Source organism: Tachypleus tridentatus, chromosome 2, assembly GCF_004210375.1.
Source record: "Tachypleus tridentatus isolate NWPU-2018 chromosome 2, ASM421037v1, whole genome shotgun sequence".
Lineage (NCBI taxonomy): Eukaryota > Metazoa > Arthropoda > Merostomata > Xiphosura > Limulidae > Tachypleus > Tachypleus tridentatus.
Window position 1 is genome coordinate 18,675,421 of NC_134826.1, and position 22,818 is coordinate 18,698,238.

Consider the following 22,818-nt stretch of genomic DNA (forward strand, 5'->3'; position numbering starts at 1 on the left):
GAAACCATTATTAAGCTGTGGTAGTTTATCAGGCATCTGTTTAACTAGAGGCAGAACTATGAAACCATTATTAAGCTGTGGTAGTTTATCAGGCATCTGTTTAACTAGAGGCAGAACTATGAAACCATTATTAAGCTGTGGTAGTTTATCAGGCATCTGTTTAACTAGAGGCAGAACTATGAAACCATTATTAAGCTGTGGTAGTTTATCAGGCATCTGTTTAACTAGAGGCAGAACTATGAAACCATTATTAAGCTGTGGTAGTTTATCAGGCATCTGTTTAACTAGAGGCAGAACTATGAAACCATTATTAAGCTGTGGTAGTTTATCAGGCATCTGTTTAACTAGAGGCAGAACTATGAAACCATTATTAAGCTGTGGTAGTTTATCAGGCATCTGTTTAACTAGAGGCAGAACTATGAAACCATTATTAAGCTGTGGTAGTTTATCAGGCATCTGTTTAACTAGAGGCAGAACTATGAAACCATTATTAAGCTGTGGTAGTTTATCAGGCATCTGTTTAACTAGAGGCAGAACTATGAAACCATTATTAAGCTGTGGTAGTTTATCAGGCATCTGTTTAACTAGAGGCAGAACTATGAAACCATTATTAAGCTGTGGTAGTTTATCAGGCATCTGTTTAACTAGAGGCAGAACTATGAAACCATTATTAAGCTGTGATAGTTTATCAGGCATCTGTTTAACTAGAGGCAGAACTATGAAACCATTATTAAGCTGTGGTAGTTTATCAGGCATCTGTTTAACTAGAGGCAGAACTATGAAACCATTATTAAGCTGTGGTAGTTTATCAGGCATCTGTTTAACTAGAGGCAGAACTATGAAACCATTATTAAGCTGTGGTAGTTTATCAGGCATCTGTTTAACTAGAGGCAGAACTATGAAACCATTATTAAGCTGTGGTAGTTTATCAGGCATCTGTTTAACTAGAGGCAGAACTATGAAACCATTATTAAGCTGTGGTAGTTTATCAGGCATCTGTTTAACTAGAGGCAGAACTATGAAACCATTATTAAGCTGTGGTAGTTTATCAGGCATCTGTTTAACTAGAGGCAGAACTATGAAACCATTATTAAGCTGTGGTAGTTTATCAGGCATCTGTTTAACTAGAGGCAGAACTATGAAACCATTATTAAGCTGTGGTAGTTTATCAGGCATCTGTTTAACTAGAGGCAGAACTATGAAACCATTATTAAGCTGTGGTAGTTTATCAGGCATCTGTTTAACTAGAGGCAGAACTATGAAACCATTATTAAGCTGTGGTAGTTTATCAGGCATCTGTTTAACTAGAGGCAGAACTATGAAACCATTATTAAGCTGTGGTAGTTTATCAGGCATCTGTTTAACTAGAGGCAGAACTATGAAACCATTATTAAGCTGTGGTAGTTTATCAGGCATCTGTTTAACTAGAGGCAGAACTATGAAACCATTATTAAGCTGTGGTAGTTTATCAGGCATCTGTTTAACTAGAGGCAGAACTATGAAACCATTATTAAGTAGTTTATCAGGCATCTGTTTAACTATGCAGAACTATGAAACCATTATTAAGCTGTGGTAGTTTATCAGGCATCTGTTTAACTAGAGGCAGAACTATGAAACCATTATTAAGCTGTGGTAGTTTATCAGGCATCTGTTTAACTAGAGGCAGAACTATGAAACCATTATTAAGCTGTGGTAGTTTATCAGGCATCTGTTTAACTAGAGGCAGAACTATGAAACCATTATTAAGCTGTGGTAGTTTATCAGGCATCTGTTTAACTAGAGGCAGAACTATGAAACCATTATTAAGCTGTGGTAGTTTATCAGGCATCTGTTTAACTAGAGGCAGAACTATGAAACCATTATTAAGCTGTGGTAGTTTATCAGGCATCTGTTTAACTAGAGGCAGAACTATGAAACCATTATTAAGCTGTGGTAGTTTATCAGGCATCTGTTTAACTAGAGGCAGAACTATGAAACCATTATTAAGCTGTGGTAGTTTATCAGGCATCTGTTTAACTAGAGGCAGAACTATGAAACCATTATTAAGCTGTGGTAGTTTATCAGGCATCTGTTTAACTAGAGGCAGAACTATGAAACCATTATTAAGCTGTGGTAGTTTATCAGGCATCTGTTTAACTAGAGGCAGAACTATGAAACCATTATTAAGCTGTGGTAGTTTATCAGGCATCTGTTTAACTAGAGGCAGAACTATGAAACCATTATTAAGCTGTGGTAGCTTATCAGGTATCTTTTTAACTAGAGGCAGAACTATGAAACCATTATTAAGCTGTGGTTGTTTATCAGGCAGAACTATGAAACCATTATTTTAACTATCAGGCAGGCAGCAGAACTATGAAACCATTATTAAGCTGTGATAGTTTATCAGGCATCTGTTTAACTAGAGGCAGAACTATGAAACCATTATTAAGCTGTGGTAGTTTATCAGGCATCTGTTTAACTAGAGGCAGAACTATGAAACCATTATTAAGCTGTGGTAGTTTATCAGGCATCTGTTTAACTAGAGGCAGAACTATGAAACCATTATTAAGCTGTGGTAGTTTATCAGGCATCTGTTTAACTAGAGGCAGAACTATGAAACCATTATTAAGCTGTGGTAGTTTATCAGGCATCTGTTTAACTAGAGGCAGAACTATGAAACCATTATTAAGCTGTGGTAGTTTATCAGGCATCTGTTTAACTAGAGGCAGAACTATGAAACCATTATTAAGCTGTGGTAGTTTATCAGGCATCTGTTTAACTAGAGGCAGAACTATGAAACCATTATTAAGCTGTGGTAGTTTATCAGGCATCTGTTTAACTAGAGGCAGAACTATGAAACCATTATTAAGCTGTGGTAGTTTATCAGGCATCTGTTTAACTAGAGGCAGAACTATGAAACCATTATTAAGCTGTGGTAGTTTATCAGGCATCTGTTTAACTAGAGGCAGAACTATGAAACCATTATTAAGCTGTGGTAGTTTATCAGGCATCTGTTTAACTAGAGGCAGAACTATGAAACCATTATTAAGCTGTGGTAGTTTATCAGGCATCTGTTTAACTAGAGGCAGAACTATGAAACCATTATTAAGCTGTGGTAGTTTATCAGGCATCTGTTTAACTAGAGGCAGAACTATGAAACCATTATTAAGCTGTGGTAGTTTATCAGGCATCTGTTTAACTAGAGGCAGAACTATGAAACCATTATTAAGCTGTGGTAGTTTATCAGGCATCTGTTTAACTAGAGGCAGAACTATGAAACCATTATTAAGCTGTGGTAGTTTATCAGGCATCTGTTTAACTAGAGGCAGAACTATGAAACCATTATTAAGCTGTGGTAGTTTATCAGGCATCTGTTTAACTAGAGGCAGAACTATGAAACCATTATTAAGCTGTGGTAGTTTATCAGGCATCTGTTTAACTAGAGGCAGAACTATGAAACCATTATTAAGCTGTGGTAGTTTATCAGGCATCTGTTTAACTAGAGGCAGAACTATGAAACCATTATTAAGCTGTGGTAGTTTATCAGGCATCTGTTTAACTAGAGGCAGAACTATGAAACCATTATTAAGCTGTGGTAGTTTATCAGGCATCTGTTTAACTAGAGGCAGAACTATGAAACCATTATTAAGCTGTGGTAGTTTATCAGGCATCTGTTTAACTAGAGGCAGAACTATGAAACCATTATTAAGCTGTGGTAGTTTATCAGGCATCTGTTTAACTAGAGGCAGAACTATGAAACCATTATTAAGCTGTGGTAGTTTATCAGGCATCTGTTTAACTAGAGGCAGAACTATGAAACCATTATTAAGCTGTGGTAGTTTATCAGGCATCTGTTTAACTAGAGGCAGAACTATGAAACCATTATTAAGCTGTGGTAGTTTATCAGGCATCTGTTTAACTAGAGGCAGAACTATGAAACCATTATTAAGCTGTGATAGTTTATCAGGCATCTGTTTAACTAGAGGCAGAACTATGAAACCATTATTAAGCTGTGATAGTTTATCAGGCATCTGTTTAACTAGAGGCAGAACTATGAAACCATTATTAAGCTGTGGTAGTTTATCAGGCATCTGTTTAACTAGAGGCAGAACTATGAAACCATTATTAAGCTGTGATAGTTTATCAGGCATCTGTTTAACTAGAGGCAGAACTATGAAACCATTATTAAGCTGTGGTAGTTTATCAGGCATCTGTTTAACTAGAGGCAGAACTATGAAACCATTATTAAGCTGTGGTAGTTTATCAGGCATCTGTTTAACTAGAGGCAGAACTATGAAACCATTATTAAGCTGTGGTAGTTTATCAGGCATCTGTTTAACTAGAGGCAGAACTATGAAACCATTATTAAGCTGTGGTAGTTTATCAGGCATCTGTTTAACTAGAGGCAGAACTATGAAACCATTATTAAGCTGTGGTAGTTTATCAGGCATCTGTTTAACTAGAGGCAGAACTATGAAACCATTATTAAGCTGTGGTAGTTTATCAGGCATCTGTTTAACTAGAGGCAGAACTATGAAACCATTATTAAGCTGTGGTAGTTTATCAGGCATCTGTTTAACTAGAGGCAGAACTATGAAACCATTATTAAGCTGTGGTAGTTTATCAGGCATCTGTTTAACTAGAGGCAGAACTATGAAACCATTATTAAGCTGTGGTAGTTTATCAGGCATCTGTTTAACTAGAGGCAGAACTATGAAACCATTATTAAGCTGTGGTAGTTTATCAGGCATCTGTTTAACTAGAGGCAGAACTATGAAACCATTATTAAGCTGTGGTAGTTTATCAGGCATCTGTTTAACTAGAGGCAGAACTATGAAACCATTATTAAGCTGTGGTAGTTTATCAGGCATCTGTTTAACTAGAGGCAGAACTATGAAACCATTATTAAGCTGTGATAGTTTATCAGGCATCTGTTTAACTAGAGGCAGAACTATGAAACCATTATTAAGCTGTGGTAGTTTATCAGGCATCTGTTTAACTAGAGGCAGAACTATGAAACCATTATTAAGCTGTGGTAGTTTATCAGGCATCTGTTTAACTAGAGGCAGAACTATGAAACATTATTAAGCTGTGGTAGTTTATCAGGCATCTGTTTAACTAGAGGCAGAACTATGAAACCACTATTTAGCTGTGGTAGTTTATCAGGCATCTGTTTAACTAGAGGCAGAACTATGAAACCATTATTAAGCTGTGGTAGTTTATCAGGCATCTGTTTAACTAGAGGCAGAACTATGAAACCATTATTAAGCTGTGGTAGTTTATCAGGCATCTGTTTAACTAGAGGCAGAACTATGAAACCATTATTAAGCTGTGGTAGTTTATCAGGCATCTGTTTAACTAGAGGCAGAACTATGAAACCATTATTAAGCTGTGATAGTTTATCAGGCATCTGTTTAACTAGAGGCAGAACTATGAAACCATTATTAAGCTGTGGTAGTTTATCAGGCATCTGTTTAACTAGAGGCAGAACTATGAAACCATTATTAAGCTGTGGTAGTTTATCAGGCATCTGTTTAACTAGAGGCAGAACTATGAAACCATTATTAAGCTGTGGTAGTTTATCAGGCATCTGTTTAACTAGAGGCAGAACTATGAAACCATTATTAAGCTGTGATAGTTTATCAGGCATCTGTTTAACTAGAGGCAGAACTATGAAACCATTATTAAGCTGTGGTAGTTTATCAGGCATCTGTTTAACTAGAGGCAGAACTATGAAACCATTATTAAGCTGTGGTAGTTTATCAGGCATCTGTTTAACTAGAGGCAGAACTATGAAACCATTATTAAGCTGTGGTAGTTTATCAGGCATCTGTTTAACTAGAGGCAGAACTATGAAACCATTATTAAGCTGTGGTAGTTTATCAGGCATCTGTTTAACTAGAGGCAGAACTATGAAACCATTATTAAGCTGTGGTAGTTTATCAGGCATCTGTTTAACTAGAGGCAGAACTATGAAACCATTATTAAGCTGTGGTAGTTTATCAGGCATCTGTTTAACTAGAGGCAGAACTATGAAACCATTATTAAGCTGTGGTAGTTTATCAGGCATCTGTTTAACTAGAGGCAGAACTATGAAACCATTATTAAGCTGTGGTAGTTTATCAGGCATCTGTTTAACTAGAGGCAGAACTATGAAACCATTATTAAGCTGTGGTAGTTTATCAGGCATCTGTTTAACTAGAGGCAGAACTATGAAACCATTATTAAGCTGTGGTAGTTTATCAGGCATCTGTTTAACTAGAGGCAGAACTATGAAACCATTATTAAGCTGTGGTAGTTTATCAGGCATCTGTTTAACTAGAGGCAGAACTATGAAACCATTATTAAGCTGTGGTAGTTTATCAGGCATCTGTTTAACTAGAGGCAGAACTATGAAACCATTATTAAGCTGTGGTAGTTTATCAGGCATCTGTTTAACTAGAGGCAGAACTATGAAACCATTATTAAGCTGTGGTAGTTTATCAGGCATCTGTTTAACTAGAGGCAGAACTATGAAACCATTATTAAGCTGTGGTAGTTTATCAGGCATCTGTTTAACTAGAGGCAGAACTATGAAACCATTATTAAGCTGTGGTAGTTTATCAGGCATCTGTTTAACTAGAGGCAGAACTATGAAACCATTATTAAGCTGTGTGTAGTTTATCAGGCATCTGTTTAACTAGAGGCAGAACTATGAAACCATTATTAAGCTGTGGTAGTTTATCAGGCATCTGTTTAACTAGAGGCAGAACTATGAAACCATTATTAAGCTGTGGTAGTTTATCAGGCATCTGTTTAACTAGAGGCAGAACTATGAAACCATTATTAAGCTGTGGTAGTTTATCAGGCATCTGTTTAACTAGAGGCAGAACTATGAAACCATTATTAAGCTGTGGTAGTTTATCAGGCATCTGTTTAACTAGAGGCAGAACTATGAAACCATTATTAAGCTGTGGTAGTTTATCAGGCATCTGTTTAACTAGAGGCAGAACTATGAAACCATTATTAAGCTGTGGTAGTTTATCAGGCATCTGTTTAACTAGAGGCAGAACTATGAAACCATTATTAAGCTGTGATAGTTTATCAGGCATCTGTTTAACTAGAGGCAGAACTATGAAACCATTATTAAGCTGTGGTAGTTTATCAGGCATCTGTTTAACTAGAGGCAGAACTATGAAACCATTATTAAGCTGTGGTAGTTTATCAGGCATCTGTTTAACTAGAGGCAGAACTATGAAACCATTATTAAGCTGTGGTAGTTTATCAGGCATCTGTTTAACTAGAGGCAGAACTATGAAACCATTATTAAGCTGTGGTAGTTTATCAGGCATCTGTTTAACTAGAGGCAGAACTATGAAACCATTATTAAGCTGTGGTAGTTTATCAGGCATCTGTTTAACTAGAGGCAGAACTATGAAACCATTATTAAGCTGTGGTAGTTTATCAGGCATCTGTTTAACTAGAGGCAGAACTATGAAACCATTATTAAGCTGTGATAGTTTATCAGGCATCTGTTTAACTAGAGGCAGAACTATGAAACCATTATTAAGCTGTGGTAGTTTATCAGGCATCTGTTTAACTAGAGGCAGAACTATGAAACCATTATTAAGCTGTGGTAGTTTATCAGGCATCTGTTTAACTAGAGGCAGAACTATGAAACCATTATTAAGCTGTGGTAGTTTATCAGGCATCTGTTTAACTAGAGGCAGAACTATGAAACCATTATTAAGCTGTGGTAGTTTATCAGGCATCTGTTTAACTAGAGGCAGAACTATGAAACCATTATTAAGCTGTGGTAGTTTATCAGGCATCTGTTTAACTAGAGGCAGAACTATGAAACCATTATTAAGCTGTGGTAGTTTATCAGGCATCTGTTTAACTAGAGGCAGAACTATGAAACCATTATTAAGCTGTGGTAGTTTATCAGGCATCTGTTTAACTAGAGGCAGAACTATGAAACCATTATTAAGCTGTGGTAGTTTATCAGGCATCTGTTTAACTAGAGGCAGAACTATGAAACCATTATTAAGCTGTGGTAGTTTATCAGGCATCTGTTTAACTAGAGGCAGAACTATGAAACCATTATTAAGCTGTGGTAGTTTATCAGGCATCTGTTTAACTAGAGGCAGAACTATGAAACCATTATTAAGCTGTGATAGTTTATCAGGCATCTGTTTAACTAGAGGCAGAACTATGAAACCATTATTAAGCTGTGGTAGTTTATCAGGCATCTGTTTAACTAGAGGCAGAACTATGAAACCATTATTAAGCTGTGGTAGTTTATCAGGCATCTGTTTAACTAGAGGCAGAACTATGAAACCATTATTAAGCTGTGGTAGTTTATCAGGCATCTGTTTAACTAGAGGCAGAACTATGAAACCATTATTAAGCTGTGGTAGTTTATCAGGCATCTGTTTAACTAGAGGCAGAACTATGAAACCATTATTAAGCTGTGGTAGTTTATCAGGCATCTGTTTAACTAGAGGCAGAACTATGAAACCATTATTAAGCTGTGATAGTTTATCAGGCATCTGTTTAACTAGAGGCAGAACTATGAAACCATTATTAAGCTGTGGTAGTTTATCAGGCATCTGTTTAACTAGAGGCAGAACTATGAAACCATTATTAAGCTGTGATAGTTTATCAGGCATCTGTTTAACTAGAGGCAGAACTATGAAACCATTATTAAGCTGTGGTAGTTTATCAGGCATCTGTTTAACTAGAGGCAGAACTATGAAACCATTATTAAGCTGTGGTAGTTTATCAGGCATCTGTTTAACTAGAGGCAGAACTATGAAACCATTATTAAGCTGTGGTAGTTTATCAGGCATCTGTTTAACTAGAGGCAGAACTATGAAACCATTATTAAGCTGTGGTAGTTTATCAGGCATCTGTTTAACTAGAGGCAGAACTATGAAACCATTATTAAGCTGTGGTAGTTTATCAGGCATCTGTTTAACTAGAGGCAGAACTATGAAACCATTATTAAGCTGTGGTAGTTTATCAGGCATCTGTTTAACTAGAGGCAGAACTATGAAACCATTATTAAGCTGTGGTAGTTTATCAGGCATCTGTTTAACTAGAGGCAGAACTATGAAACCATTATTAAGCTGTGATAGTTTATCAGGCATCTGTTTAACTAGAGGCAGAACTATGAAACCATTATTAAGCTGTGGTAGTTTATCAGGCATCTGTTTAACTAGAGGCAGAACTATGAAACCATTATTAAGCTGTGGTAGTTTATCAGGCATCTGTTTAACTAGAGGCAGAACTATGAAACCATTATTAAGCTGTGGTAGTTTATCAGGCATCTGTTTAACTAGAGGCAGAACTATGAAACCATTATTAAGCTGTGGTAGTTTATCAGGCATCTGTTTAACTAGAGGCAGAACTATGAAACCATTATTAAGCTGTGGTAGTTTATCAGGCATCTGTTTAACTAGAGGCAGAACTATGAAACCATTATTAAGCTGTGGTAGTTTATCAGGCATCTGTTTAACTAGAGGCAGAACTATGAAACCATTATTAAGCTGTGGTAGTTTATCAGGCATCTGTTTAACTAGAGGCAGAACTATGAAACCATTATTAAGCTGTGGTAGTTTATCAGGCATCTGTTTAACTAGAGGCAGAACTATGAAACCATTATTAAGCTGTGGTAGTTTATCAGGCATCTGTTTAACTAGAGGCAGAACTATGAAACCATTATTAAGCTGTGGTAGTTTATCAGGCATCTGTTTAACTAGAGGCAGAACTATGAAACCATTATTAAGCTGTGGTAGTTTATCAGGCATCTGTTTAACTAGAGGCAGAACTATGAAACCATTATTAAGCTGTGGTAGTTTATCAGGCATCTGTTTAACTAGAGGCAGAACTATGAAACCATTATTAAGCTGTGGTAGTTTATCAGGCATCTGTTTAACTAGAGGCAGAACTATGAAACCATTATTAAGCTGTGGTAGTTTATCAGGCATCTGTTTAACTAGAGGCAGAACTATGAAACCATTATTAAGCTGTGGTAGTTTATCAGGCATCTGTTTAACTAGAGGCAGAACTATGAAACCATTATTAAGCTGTGGTAGTTTATCAGGCATCTGTTTAACTAGAGGCAGAACTATGAAACCATTATTAAGCTGTGATAGTTTATCAGGCATCTGTTTAACTAGAGGCAGAACTATGAAACCATTATTAAGCTGTGGTAGTTTATCAGGCATCTGTTTAACTAGAGGCAGAACTATGAAACCATTATTAAGCTGTGGTAGTTTATCAGGCATCTGTTTAACTAGAGGCAGAACTATGAAACCATTATTAAGCTGTGGTAGTTTATCAGGCATCTGTTTAACTAGAGGCAGAACTATGAAACCATTATTAAGCTGTGGTAGTTTATCAGGCATCTGTTTAACTAGAGGCAGAACTATGAAACCATTATTAAGCTGTGGTAGTTTATCAGGCATCTGTTTAACTAGAGGCAGAACTATGAAACCATTATTAAGCTGTGGTAGTTTATCAGGCATCTGTTTAACTAGAGGCAGAACTATGAAACCATTATTAAGCTGTGGTAGTTTATCAGGCATCTGTTTAACTAGAGGCAGAACTATGAAACCATTATTAAGCTGTGGTAGTTTATCAGGCATCTGTTTAACTAGAGGCAGAACTATGAAACCATTATTAAGCTGTGGTAGTTTATCAGGCATCTGTTTAACTAGAGGCAGAACTATGAAACCATTATTAAGCTGTGGTAGTTTATCAGGCATCTGTTTAACTAGAGGCAGAACTATGAAACCATTATTAAGCTGTGGTAGTTTATCAGGCATCTGTTTAACTAGAGGCAGAACTATGAAACCATTATTAAGCTGTGGTAGTTTATCAGGCATCTGTTTAACTAGAGGCAGAACTATGAAACCATTATTAAGCTGTGGTAGTTTATCAGGCATCTGTTTAACTAGAGGCAGAACTATGAAACCATTATTAAGCTGTGGTAGTTTATCAGGCATCTGTTTAACTAGAGGCAGAACTATGAAACCATTATTAAGCTGTGGTAGTTTATCAGGCATCTGTTTAACTAGAGGCAGAACTATGAAACCATTATTAAGCTGTGGTAGTTTATCAGGCATCTGTTTAACTAGAGGCAGAACTATGAAACCATTATTAAGCTGTGGTAGTTTATCAGGCATCTGTTTAACTAGAGGCAGAACTATGAAACCATTATTAAGCTGTGGTAGTTTATCAGGCATCTGTTTAACTAGAGGCAGAACTATGAAACCATTATTAAGCTGTGGTAGTTTATCAGGCATCTGTTTAACTAGAGGCAGAACTATGAAACCATTATTAAGCTGTGGTAGTTTATCAGGCATCTGTTTAACTAGAGGCAGAACTATGAAACCATTATTAAGCTGTGGTAGTTTATCAGGCATCTGTTTAACTAGAGGCAGAACTATGAAACCATTATTAAGCTGTGGTAGTTTATCAGGCATCTGTTTAACTAGAGGCAGAACTATGAAACCATTATTAAGCTGTGGTAGTTTATCAGGCATCTGTTTAACTAGAGGCAGAACTATGAAACCATTATTAAGCTGTGGTAGTTTATCAGGCATCTGTTTAACTAGAGGCAGAACTATGAAACCATTATTAAGCTGTGGTAGTTTATCAGGCATCTGTTTAACTAGAGGCAGAACTATGAAACCATTATTAAGCTGTGGTAGTTTATCAGGCATCTGTTTAACTAGAGGCAGAACTATGAAACCATTATTAAGCTGTGGTAGTTTATCAGGCATCTGTTTAACTAGAGGCAGAACTATGAAACCATTATTAAGCTGTGGTAGTTTATCAGGCATCTGTTTAACTAGAGGCAGAACTATGAAACCATTATTAAGCTGTGATAGTTTATCAGGCATCTGTTTAACTAGAGGCAGAACTATGAAACCATTATTAAGCTGTGATAGTTTATCAGGCATCTGTTTAACTAGAGGCAGAACTATGAAACCATTATTAAGCTGTGGTAGTTTATCAGGCATCTGTTTAACTAGAGGCAGAACTATGAAACCATTATTAAGCTGTGGTAGTTTATCAGGCATCTGTTTAACTAGAGGCAGAACTATGAAACCATTATTAAGCTGTGGTAGTTTATCAGGCATCTGTTTAACTAGAGGCAGAACTATGAAACCATTATTAAGCTGTGGTAGTTTATCAGGCATCTGTTTAACTAGAGGCAGAACTATGAAACCATTATTAAGCTGTGGTAGTTTATCAGGCATCTGTTTAACTAGAGGCAGAACTATGAAACCATTATTAAGCTGTGGTAGTTTATCAGGCATCTGTTTAACTAGAGGCAGAACTATGAAACCATTATTAAGCTGTGGTAGTTTATCAGGCATCTGTTTAACTAGAGGCAGAACTATGAAACCATTATTAAGCTGTGGTAGTTTATCAGGCATCTGTTTAACTAGAGGCAGAACTATGAAACCATTATTAAGCTGTGGTAGTTTATCAGGCATCTGTTTAACTAGAGGCAGAACTATGAAACCATTATTAAGCTGTGGTAGTTTATCAGGCATCTGTTTAACTAGAGGCAGAACTATGAAACCATTATTAAGCTATTAAGCTGTGGTAGTTTATCAGGCATCTGTTTAACTAGAGGCAGAACTATGAAACCATTATTTAGCTGTGGTAGTTTATCAGGCATCTGTTTAACTAGAGGCAGAACTATGAAACCATTATTAAGCTGTGGTAGTTTATCAGGCATCTGTTTAACTAGAGGCAGAACTATGAAACCATTATTAAGCTGTGGTAGTTTATCAGGCATCTGTTTAACTAGAGGCAGAACTATGAAACCATTATTAAGCTGTGGTAGTTTATCAGGCATCTGTTTAACTAGAGGCAGAACTATGAAACCATTATTAAGCTGTGGTAGTTTATCAGGCATCTGTTTAACTAGAGGCAGAACTATGAAACCATTATTAAGCTGTGGTAGTTTATCAGGCATCTGTTTAACTAGAGGCAGAACTATGAAACCATTATTAAGCTGTGATAGTTTATCAGGCATCTGTTTAACTAGAGGCAGAACTATGAAACCATTATTAAGCTGTGGTAGTTTATCAGGCATCTGTTTAACTAGAGGCAGAACTATGAAACCATTATTAAGCTGTGGTAGTTTATCAGGCATCTGTTTAACTAGAGGCAGAACTATGAAACCATTATTAAGCTGTGGTAGTTTATCAGGCATCTGTTTAACTAGAGGCAGAACTATGAAACCATTATTAAGCTGTGGTAGTTTATCAGGCATCTGTTTAACTAGAGGCAGAACTATGAAACCATTATTAAGCTGTGGTAGTTTATCAGGCATCTGTTTAACTAGAGGCAGAACTATGAAACCATTATTAAGCTGTGGTAGTTTATCAGGCATCTGTTTAACTAGAGGCAGAACTATGAAACCATTATTAAGCTGTGGTAGTTTATCAGGCATCTGTTTAACTAGAGGCAGAACTATGAAACCATTATTAAGCTGTGGTAGTTTATCAGGCATCTGTTTAACTAGAGGCAGAACTATGAAACCATTATTAAGCTGTGGTAGTTTATCAGGCATCTGTTTAACTAGAGGCAGAACTATGAAACCATTATTAAGCTGTGGTAGTTTATCAGGCATCTGTTTAACTAGAGGCAGAACTATGAAACCATTATTAAGCTGTGGTAGTTTATCAGGCATCTGTTTAACTAGAGGCAGAACTATGAAACCATTATTAAGCTGTGGTAGTTTATCAGGCATCTGTTTAACTAGAGGCAGAACTATGAAACCATTATTAAGCTGTGGTAGTTTATCAGGCATCTGTTTAACTAGAGGCAGAACTATGAAACCATTATTAAGCTGTGGTAGTTTATCAGGCATCTGTTTAACTAGAGGCAGAACTATGAAACCATTATTAAGCTGTGGTAGTTTATCAGGCATCTGTTTAACTAGAGGCAGAACTATGAAACCATTATTAAGCTGTGGTAGTTTATCAGGCATCTGTTTAACTAGAGGCAGAACTATGAAACCATTATTAAGCTGTGGTAGTTTATCAGGCATCTGTTTAACTAGAGGCAGAACTATGAAACCATTATTAAGCTGTGGTAGTTTATCAGGCATCTGTTTAACTAGAGGCAGAACTATGAAACCATTATTAAGCTGTGGTAGTTTATCAGGCATCTGTTTAACTAGAGGCAGAACTATGAAACCATTATTAAGCTGTGGTAGTTTATCAGGCATCTGTTTAACTAGAGGCAGAACTATGAAACCATTATTAAGCTGTGGTAGTTTATCAGGCATCTGTTTAACTAGAGGCAGAACTATGAAACCATTATTAAGCTGTGGTAGTTTATCAGGCATCTGTTTAACTAGAGGCAGAACTATGAAACCATTATTAAGCTGTGGTAGTTTATCAGGCATCTGTTTAACTAGAGGCAGAACTATGAAACCATTATTAAGCTGTGATAGTTTATCAGGCATCTGTTTAACTAGAGGCAGAACTATGAAACCATTATTAAGCTGTGGTAGTTTATCAGGCATCTGTTTAACTAGAGGCAGAACTATGAAACCATTATTAAGCTGTGGTAGTTTATCAGGCATCTGTTTAACTAGAGGCAGAACTATGAAACCATTATTAAGCTGAACTATGGTAGTTTATCAGGCATCTGTTTAACTAGAGGCAGAACTATGAAACCATTATTAAGCTGTGGTAGTTTATCAGGCATCTGTTTAACTAGAGGCAGAACTATGAAACCATTATTAAGCTGTGGTAGTTTATCAGGCATCTGTTTAACTAGAGGCAGAACTATGAAACCATTATTAAGCTGTGGTAGTTTATCAGGCATCTGTTTAACTAGAGGCAGAACTATGAAACCATTATTAAGCTGTGGTAGTTTATCAGGCATCTGTTTAACTAGAGGCAGAACTATGAAACCATTATTAAGCTGTGGTAGTTTATCAGGCATCTGTTTAACTAGAGGCAGAACTATGAAACCATTATTAAGCTGTGGTAGTTTATCAGGCATCTGTTTAACTAGAGGCAGAACTATGAAACCATTATTAAGCTGTGGTAGTTTATCAGGCATCTGTTTAACTAGAGGCAGAACTATGAAACCATTATTAAGCTGTGGTAGTTTATCAGGCATCTGTTTAACTAGAGGCAGAACTATGAAACCATTATTAAGCTGTGGTAGTTTATCAGGCATCTGTTTAACTAGAGGCAGAACTATGAAACCATTATTAAGCTGTGGTAGTTTATCAGGCATCTGTTTAACTAGAGGCAGAACTATGAAACCATTATTAAGCTGTGGTAGTTTATCAGGCATCTGTTTAACTAGAGGCAGAACTATGAAACCATTATTAAGCTGTGGTAGTTTATCAGGCATCTGTTTAACTAGAGGCAGAACTATGAAACCATTATTAAGCTGTGGTAGTTTATCAGGCATCTGTTTAACTAGAGGCAGAACTATGAAACCATTATTAAGCTGTGATAGTTTATCAGGCATCTGTTTAACTAGAGGCAGAACTATGAAACCATTATTAAGCTGTGGTAGTTTATCAGGCATCTGTTTAACTAGAGGCAGAACTATGAAACCATTATTAAGCTGTGGTAGTTTATCAGGCATCTGTTTAACTAGAGGCAGAACTATGAAACCATTATTAAGCTGTGGTAGTTTATCAGGCATCTGTTTAACTAGAGGCAGAACTATGAAACCATTATTAAGCTGTGGTAGTTTATCAGGCATCTGTTTAACTAGAGGCAGAACTATGAAACCATTATTAAGCTGTGGTAGTTTATCAGGCATCTGTTTAACTAGAGGCAGAACTATGAAACCATTATTAAGCTGTGGTAGTTTATCAGGCATCTGTTTAACTAGAGGCAGAACTATGAAACCATTATTAAGCTGTGGTAGTTTATCAGGCATCTGTTTAACTAGAGGCAGAACTATGAAACCATTATTAAGCTGTGAAACCATTATTAAGTAGTTTATCAGGCATCTGTTTAACTAGAGGCAGAACTATGAAACCATTATTAAGCTGTGGTAGTTTATCAGGCATCTGTTTAACTAGAGGCAGAACTATGAAACCATTATTAAGCTGTGGTAGTTTATCAGGCATCTGTTTAACTAGAGGCAGAACTATGAAACCATTATTAAGCTGTGGTAGTTTATCAGGCATCTGTTTAACTAGAGGCAGAACTATGAAACCATTATTAAGCTGTGGTAGTTTATCAGGCATCTGTTTAACTAGAGGCAGAACTATGAAACCATTATTAAGCTGTGGTAGTTTATCAGGCATCTGTTTAACTAGAGGCAGAACTATGAAACCATTATTAAGCTGTGGTAGTTTATCAGGCATCTGTTTAACTAGAGGCAGAACTATGAAACCATTATTAAGCTGTGGTAGTTTATCAGGCATCTGTTTAACTAGAGGCAGAACTATGAAACCATTATTAAGCTGTGATAGTTTATCAGGCATCTGTTTAACTAGAGGCAGAACTATGAAACCATTATTAAGCTGTGGTAGTTTATCAGGCATCTGTTTAACTAGAGGCAGAACTATGAAACCATTATTAAGCTGTGGTAGTTTATCAGGCATCTGTTTAACTAGAGGCAGAACTATGAAACCATTATTAAGCTGTGATAGTTTATCAGGCATCTGTTTAACTAGAGGCAGAACTATGAAACCATTATTAAGCTGTGGTAGTTTATCAGGCATCTGTTTAACTAGAGGCAGAACTATGAAACCATTATTAAGCTGTGGTAGTTTATCAGGCATCTGTTTAACTAGAGGCAGAACTATGAAACCATTATTAAGCTGTGGTAGTTTATCAGGCATCTGTTTAACTAGAGGCAGAACTATGAAACCATTATTAAGCTGTGGTAGTTTATCAGGCATCTGTTTAACTAGAGGCAGAACTATGAAACCATTATTAAGCTGTGGTAGTTTATCAGGCATCTGTTTAACTAGAGGCAGAACTATGAAACCATTATTAAGCTGTGGTAGTTTATCAGGCATCTGTTTAACTAGAGGCAGAACTATGAAACCATTATTAAGCTGTTGTAGTTTATCAGGCATCTGTTTAACTAGAGGCAGAACTATGAAACCATTATTAAGCTGTGGTAGTTTATCAGGCATCTGTTTAACTAGAGGCAGAACTATGAAACCATTATTAAGCTGTGGTAGTTTATCAGGCATCTGTTTAACTAGAGGCAGAACTATGAAACCATTATTAAGCTGTGGTAGTTTATCAGGCATCTGTTTAACTAGAGGCAGAACTATGAAACCATTATTAAGCTGTGGTAGTTTATCAGGCATCTGTTTAACTAGAGGCAGAACTATGAAACCATTATTAAGCTGTGGTAGTTTATCAGGCATCTGTTTAACTAGAGGCAGAACTATGAAACCATTATTAAGCTGTGGTAGTTTATCAGGCATCTGTTTAACTAGAGGCAGAACTATGAAACCATTATTAAGCTGTGGTAGTTTATCAGGCATCTGTTTAACTAGAGGCAGAACTATGAAACCATTATTAAGCTGTGGTAGTTTATCAGGCATCTGTTTAACTAGAGGCAGAACTATGAAACCATTATTAAGCTGTGGTAGTTTATCAGGCATCTGTTTAACTAGAGGCAGAACTATGAAACCATTATTAAGCTGTGGTAGTTTATCAGGCATCTGTTTAACTAGAGGCAGAACTATGAAACCATTATTAAGCTGTGGTAGTTTATCAGGCATCTGTTTAACTAGAGGCAGAACTATGAAACCATTATTAAGCTGTGGTAGTTTATCAGGCATCTGTTTAACTAGAGGCAGAACTATGAAACCATTATTAAGCTGTGGTAGTTTATCAGGCATCTGTTTAACTAGAGGCAGAACTATGAAACCATTATTAAGCTGTGGTAGTTTATCAGGCATCTGTTTAACTAGAGGCAGAACTATGAAACCATTATTAAGCTGTGGTAGTTTATCAGGCATCTGTTTAACTAGAGGCAGAACTATGAAACCATTATTAAGCTGTGGTAGTTTATCAGGCATCTGTTTAACTAGAGGCAGAACTATGAAACCATTATTAAGCTGTGGTAGTTTATCAGGCATCTGTTTAACTAGAGGCAGAACTATGAAACCATTATTAAGCTGTGGTAGTTTATCAGGCATCTGTTTAACTAGAGGCAGAACTATGAAACCATTATTAAGCTGTGATAGTTTATCAGGCATCTGTTTAACTAGAGGCAGAACTATGAAACCATTATTAAGCTGTGATAGTTTATCAGGCATCTGTTTAACTAGAGGCAGAACTATGAAACCATTATTAAGCTGTGATAGTTTATCAGGCATCTGTTTAACTAGAGGCAGAACTATGAAACCATTATTAAGCTGTGGTAGTTTATCAGGCATCTGTTTAACTAGAGGCAGAACTATGAAACCATTATTAAGCTGTGGTAGTTTATCAGGCATCTGTTTAACTAGAGGCAGAACTATGAAACCATTATTAAGCTGTGGTAGTTTATCAGGCATCTGTTTAACTAGAGGCAGAACTATGAAACCATTATTAAGCTGTGGTAGTTTATCAGGCATCTGTTTAACTAGAGGCAGAACTATGAAACCATTATTAAGCTGTGGTAGTTTATCAGGCATCTGTTTAACTAGAGGCAGAACTATGAAACCATTATTAAGCTGTGGTAGTTTATCAGGCATCTGTTTAACTAGAGGCAGAACTATGAAACCATTATTAAGCTGTGGTAGTTTATCAGGCATCTGTTTAACTAGAGGCAGAACTATGAAACCATTATTAAGCTGTGGTAGTTTATCAGGCATCTGTTTAACTAGAGGCAGAACTATGAAACCATTATTAAGCTGTGGTAGTTTATCAGGCATCTGTTTAACTAGAGGCAGAACTATGAAACCATTATTAAGCTGTGGTAGTTTATCAGGCATCTGTTTAACTAGAGGCAGAACTATGAAACCATTATTAAGCTGTGGTAGTTTATCAGGCATCTGTTTAACTAGAGGCAGAACTATGAAACCATTATTAAGCTGTGGTAGTTTATCAGGCATCTGTTTAACTAGAGGCAGAACTATGAAACCATTATTAAGCTGTGGTAGTTTATCAGGCATCTGTTTAACTAGAGGCAGAACTATGAAACCATTATTAAGCTGTGGTAGTTTATCAGGCATCTGTTTAACTAGAGGCAGAACTATGAAACCATTATTAAGCTGTTGTAGTTTATCAGGCATCTGTTTAACTAGAGGCAGAACTATGAAACCATTATTAAGCTGTGGTAGTTTATCAGGCATCTGTTTAACTAGAGGCAGAACTATGAAACCATTATTAAGCTGTGGTAGTTTATCAGGCATCTGTTTAACTAGAGGCAGAACTATGAAACCATTATTAAGCTGTGGTAGTTTATCAGGCATCTGTTTAACTAGAGGCAGAACTATGAAACCATTATTAAGCTGTGGTAGTTTATCAGGCATCTGTTTAACTAGAGGCAGAACTATGAAACCATTATTAAGCTGTGGTAGTTTATCAGGCATCTGTTTAACTAGAGGCAGAACTATGAAACCATTATTAAGCTGTGGTAGTTTATCAGGCATCTGTTTAACTAGAGGCAGAACTATGAAACCATTATTAAGCTGTGGTAGTTTATCAGGCATCTGTTTAACTAGAGGCAGAACTATGAAACCATTATTAAGCTGTGGTAGTTTATCAGGCATCTGTTTAACTAGAGGCAGAACTATGAAACCATTATTAAGCTGTGGTAGTTTATCAGGCATCTGTTTAACTAGAGGCAGAACTATGAAACCATTATTAAGCTGTGGTAGTTTATCAGGCATCTGTTTAACTAGAGGCAGAACTATGAAACCATTATTAAGCTGTGGTAGTTTATCAGGCATCTGTTTAACTAGAGGCAGAACTATGAAACCATTATTAAGCTGTGGTAGTTTATCAGGCATCTGTTTAACTAGAGGCAGAACTATGAAACCATTATTAAGCTGTGGTAGTTTATCAGGCATCTGTTTAACTAGAGGCAGAACTATGAAACCATTATTAAGCTGTGATAGTTTATCAGGCATCTGTTTAACTAGAGGCAGAACTATGAAACCATTATTAAGCTGTGGTAGTTTATCAGGCATCTGTTTAACTAGAGGCAGAACTATGAAACCATTATTAAGCTGTGGTAGTTTATCAGGCATCTGTTTAACTAGAGGCAGAACTATGAAACCATTATTAAGCTGTGGTAGTTTATCAGGCATCTGTTTAACTAGAGGCAGAACTATGAAACCATTATTAAGCTGTGGTAGTTTATCAGGCATCTGTTTAACTAGAGGCAGAACTATGAAACCATTATTAAGCTGTGGTAGTTTATCAGGCATCTGTTTAACTAGAGGCAGAACTATGAAACCATTATTAAGCTGTGGTAGTTTATCAGGCATCTGTTTAACTAGAGGCAGAACTATGAAACCATTATTAAGCTGTGGTAGTTTATCAGGCATCTGTTTAACTAGAGGCAGAACTATGAAACCATTATTAAGCTGTGGTAGTTTATCAGGCATCTGTTTAACTAGAGGCAGAACTATGAAACCATTATTAAGCTGTGATAGTTTATCAGGCATCTGTTTAACTAGAGGCAGAACTATGAAACCATTATTAAGCTGTGATAGTTTATCAGGCATCTGTTTAACTAGAGGCAGAACTATGAAACCATTATTAAGCTGTGGTAGTTTATCAGGCATCTGTTTAACTAGAGGCAGAACTATGAAACCATTATTAAGCTGTGGTAGTTTATCAGGCATCTGTTTAACTAGAGGCAGAACTATGAAACCATTATTAAGCTGTGGTAGTTTATCAGGCATCTGTTTAACTAGAGGCAGAACTATGAAACCATTATTAAGCTGTGGTAGTTTATCAGGCATCTGTTTAACTAGAGGCAGAACTATGAAACCATTATTAAGCTGTGGTAGTTTATCAGGCATCTGTTTAACTAGAGGCAGAACTATGAAACCATTATTAAGCTGTGGTAGTTTATCAGGCATCTGTTTAACTAGAGGCAGAACTATGAAACCATTATTAAGCTGTGGTAGTTTATCAGGCATCTGTTTAACTAGAGGCAGAACTATGAAACCATTATTAAGCTGTGGTAGTTTATCAGGCATCTGTTTAACTAGAGGCAGAACTATGAAACCATTATTAAGCTGTGGTAGTTTATCAGGCATCTGTTTAACTAGAGGCAGAACTATGAAACCATTATTAAGCTGTGGTAGTTTATCAGGCATCTGTTTAACTAGAGGCAGAACTATGAAACCATTATTAAGCTGTGATAGTTTATCAGGCATCTGTTTAACTAGAGGCAGAACTATGAAACCATTATTAAGCTGTGGTAGTTTATCAGGCATCTGTTTAACTAGAGGCAGAACTATGAAACCATTATTAAGCTGTGGTAGTTTATCAGGCATCTGTTTAACTAGAGGCAGAACTATGAAACCATTATTAAGCTGTGGTAGTTTATCAGGCATCTGTTTAACTAGAGGCAGAACTATGAAACCATTATTAAGCTGTGGTAGTTTATCAGGCATCTGTTTAACTAGAGGCAGAACTATGAAACCATTATTAAGCTGTGGTAGTTTATCAGGCATCTGTTTAACTAGAGGCAGAACTATGAAACCATTATTAAGCTGTGGTAGTTTATCAGGCATCTGTTTAACTAGAGGCAGAACTATGAAACCATTATTAAGCTGTGGTAGTTTATCAGGCATCTGTTTAACTAGAGGCAGAACTATGAAACCATTATTAAGCTGTGGTAGTTTATCAGGCATCTGTTTAACTAGAGGCAGAACTATGAAACCATTATTAAGCTGTGGTAGTTTATCAGGCATCTGTTTAACTAGAGGCAGAACTATGAAACCATTATTAAGCTGTGGTAGTTTATCAGGCATCTGTTTAACTAGAGGCAGAACTATGAAACCATTATTAAGCTGTGGTAGTTTATCAGGCATCTGTTTAACTAGAGGCAGAACTATGAAACCATTATTAAGCTGTGGTAGTTTATCAGGCATCTGTTTAACTAGAGGCAGAACTATGAAACCATTATTAAGCTGTGGTAGTTTATCAGGCATCTGTTTAACTAGAGGCAGAACTATGAAACCATTATTAAGCTGTGGTAGTTTATCAGGCATCTGTTTAACTAGAGGCAGAACTATGAAACCATTATTAAGCTGTGGTAGTTTATCAGGCATCTGTTTAACTAGAGGCAGAACTATGAAACCATTATTAAGCTGTGGTAGTTTATCAGGCATCTGTTTAACTAGAGGCAGAACTATGAAACCATTATTAAGCTGTGGTAGTTTATCAGGCATCTGTTTAACTAGAGGCAGAACTATGAAACCATTATTAAGCTGTGGTAGTTTATCAGGCATCTGTTTAACTAGAGGCAGAACTATGAAACCATTATTAAGCTGTGGTAGTTTATCAGGCATCTGTTTAACTAGAGGCAGAACTATGAAACCATTATTAAGCTGTGGTAGTTTATCAGGCATCTGTTTAACTAGAGGCAGAACTATGAAACCATTATTAAGCTGTGGTAGTTTATCAGGCATCTGTTTAACTAGAGGCAGAACTATGAAACCATTATTAAGCTGTGGTAGTTTATCAGGCATCTGTTTAACTAGAGGCAGAACTATGAAACCATTATTAAGCTGTGGTAGTTTATCAGGCATCTGTTTAACTAGAGGCAGAACTATGAAACCATTATTAAGCTGTGGTAGTTTATCAGGCATCTGTTTAACTAGAGGCAGAACTATGAAACCATTATTAAGCTGTGATAGTTTATCAGGCATCT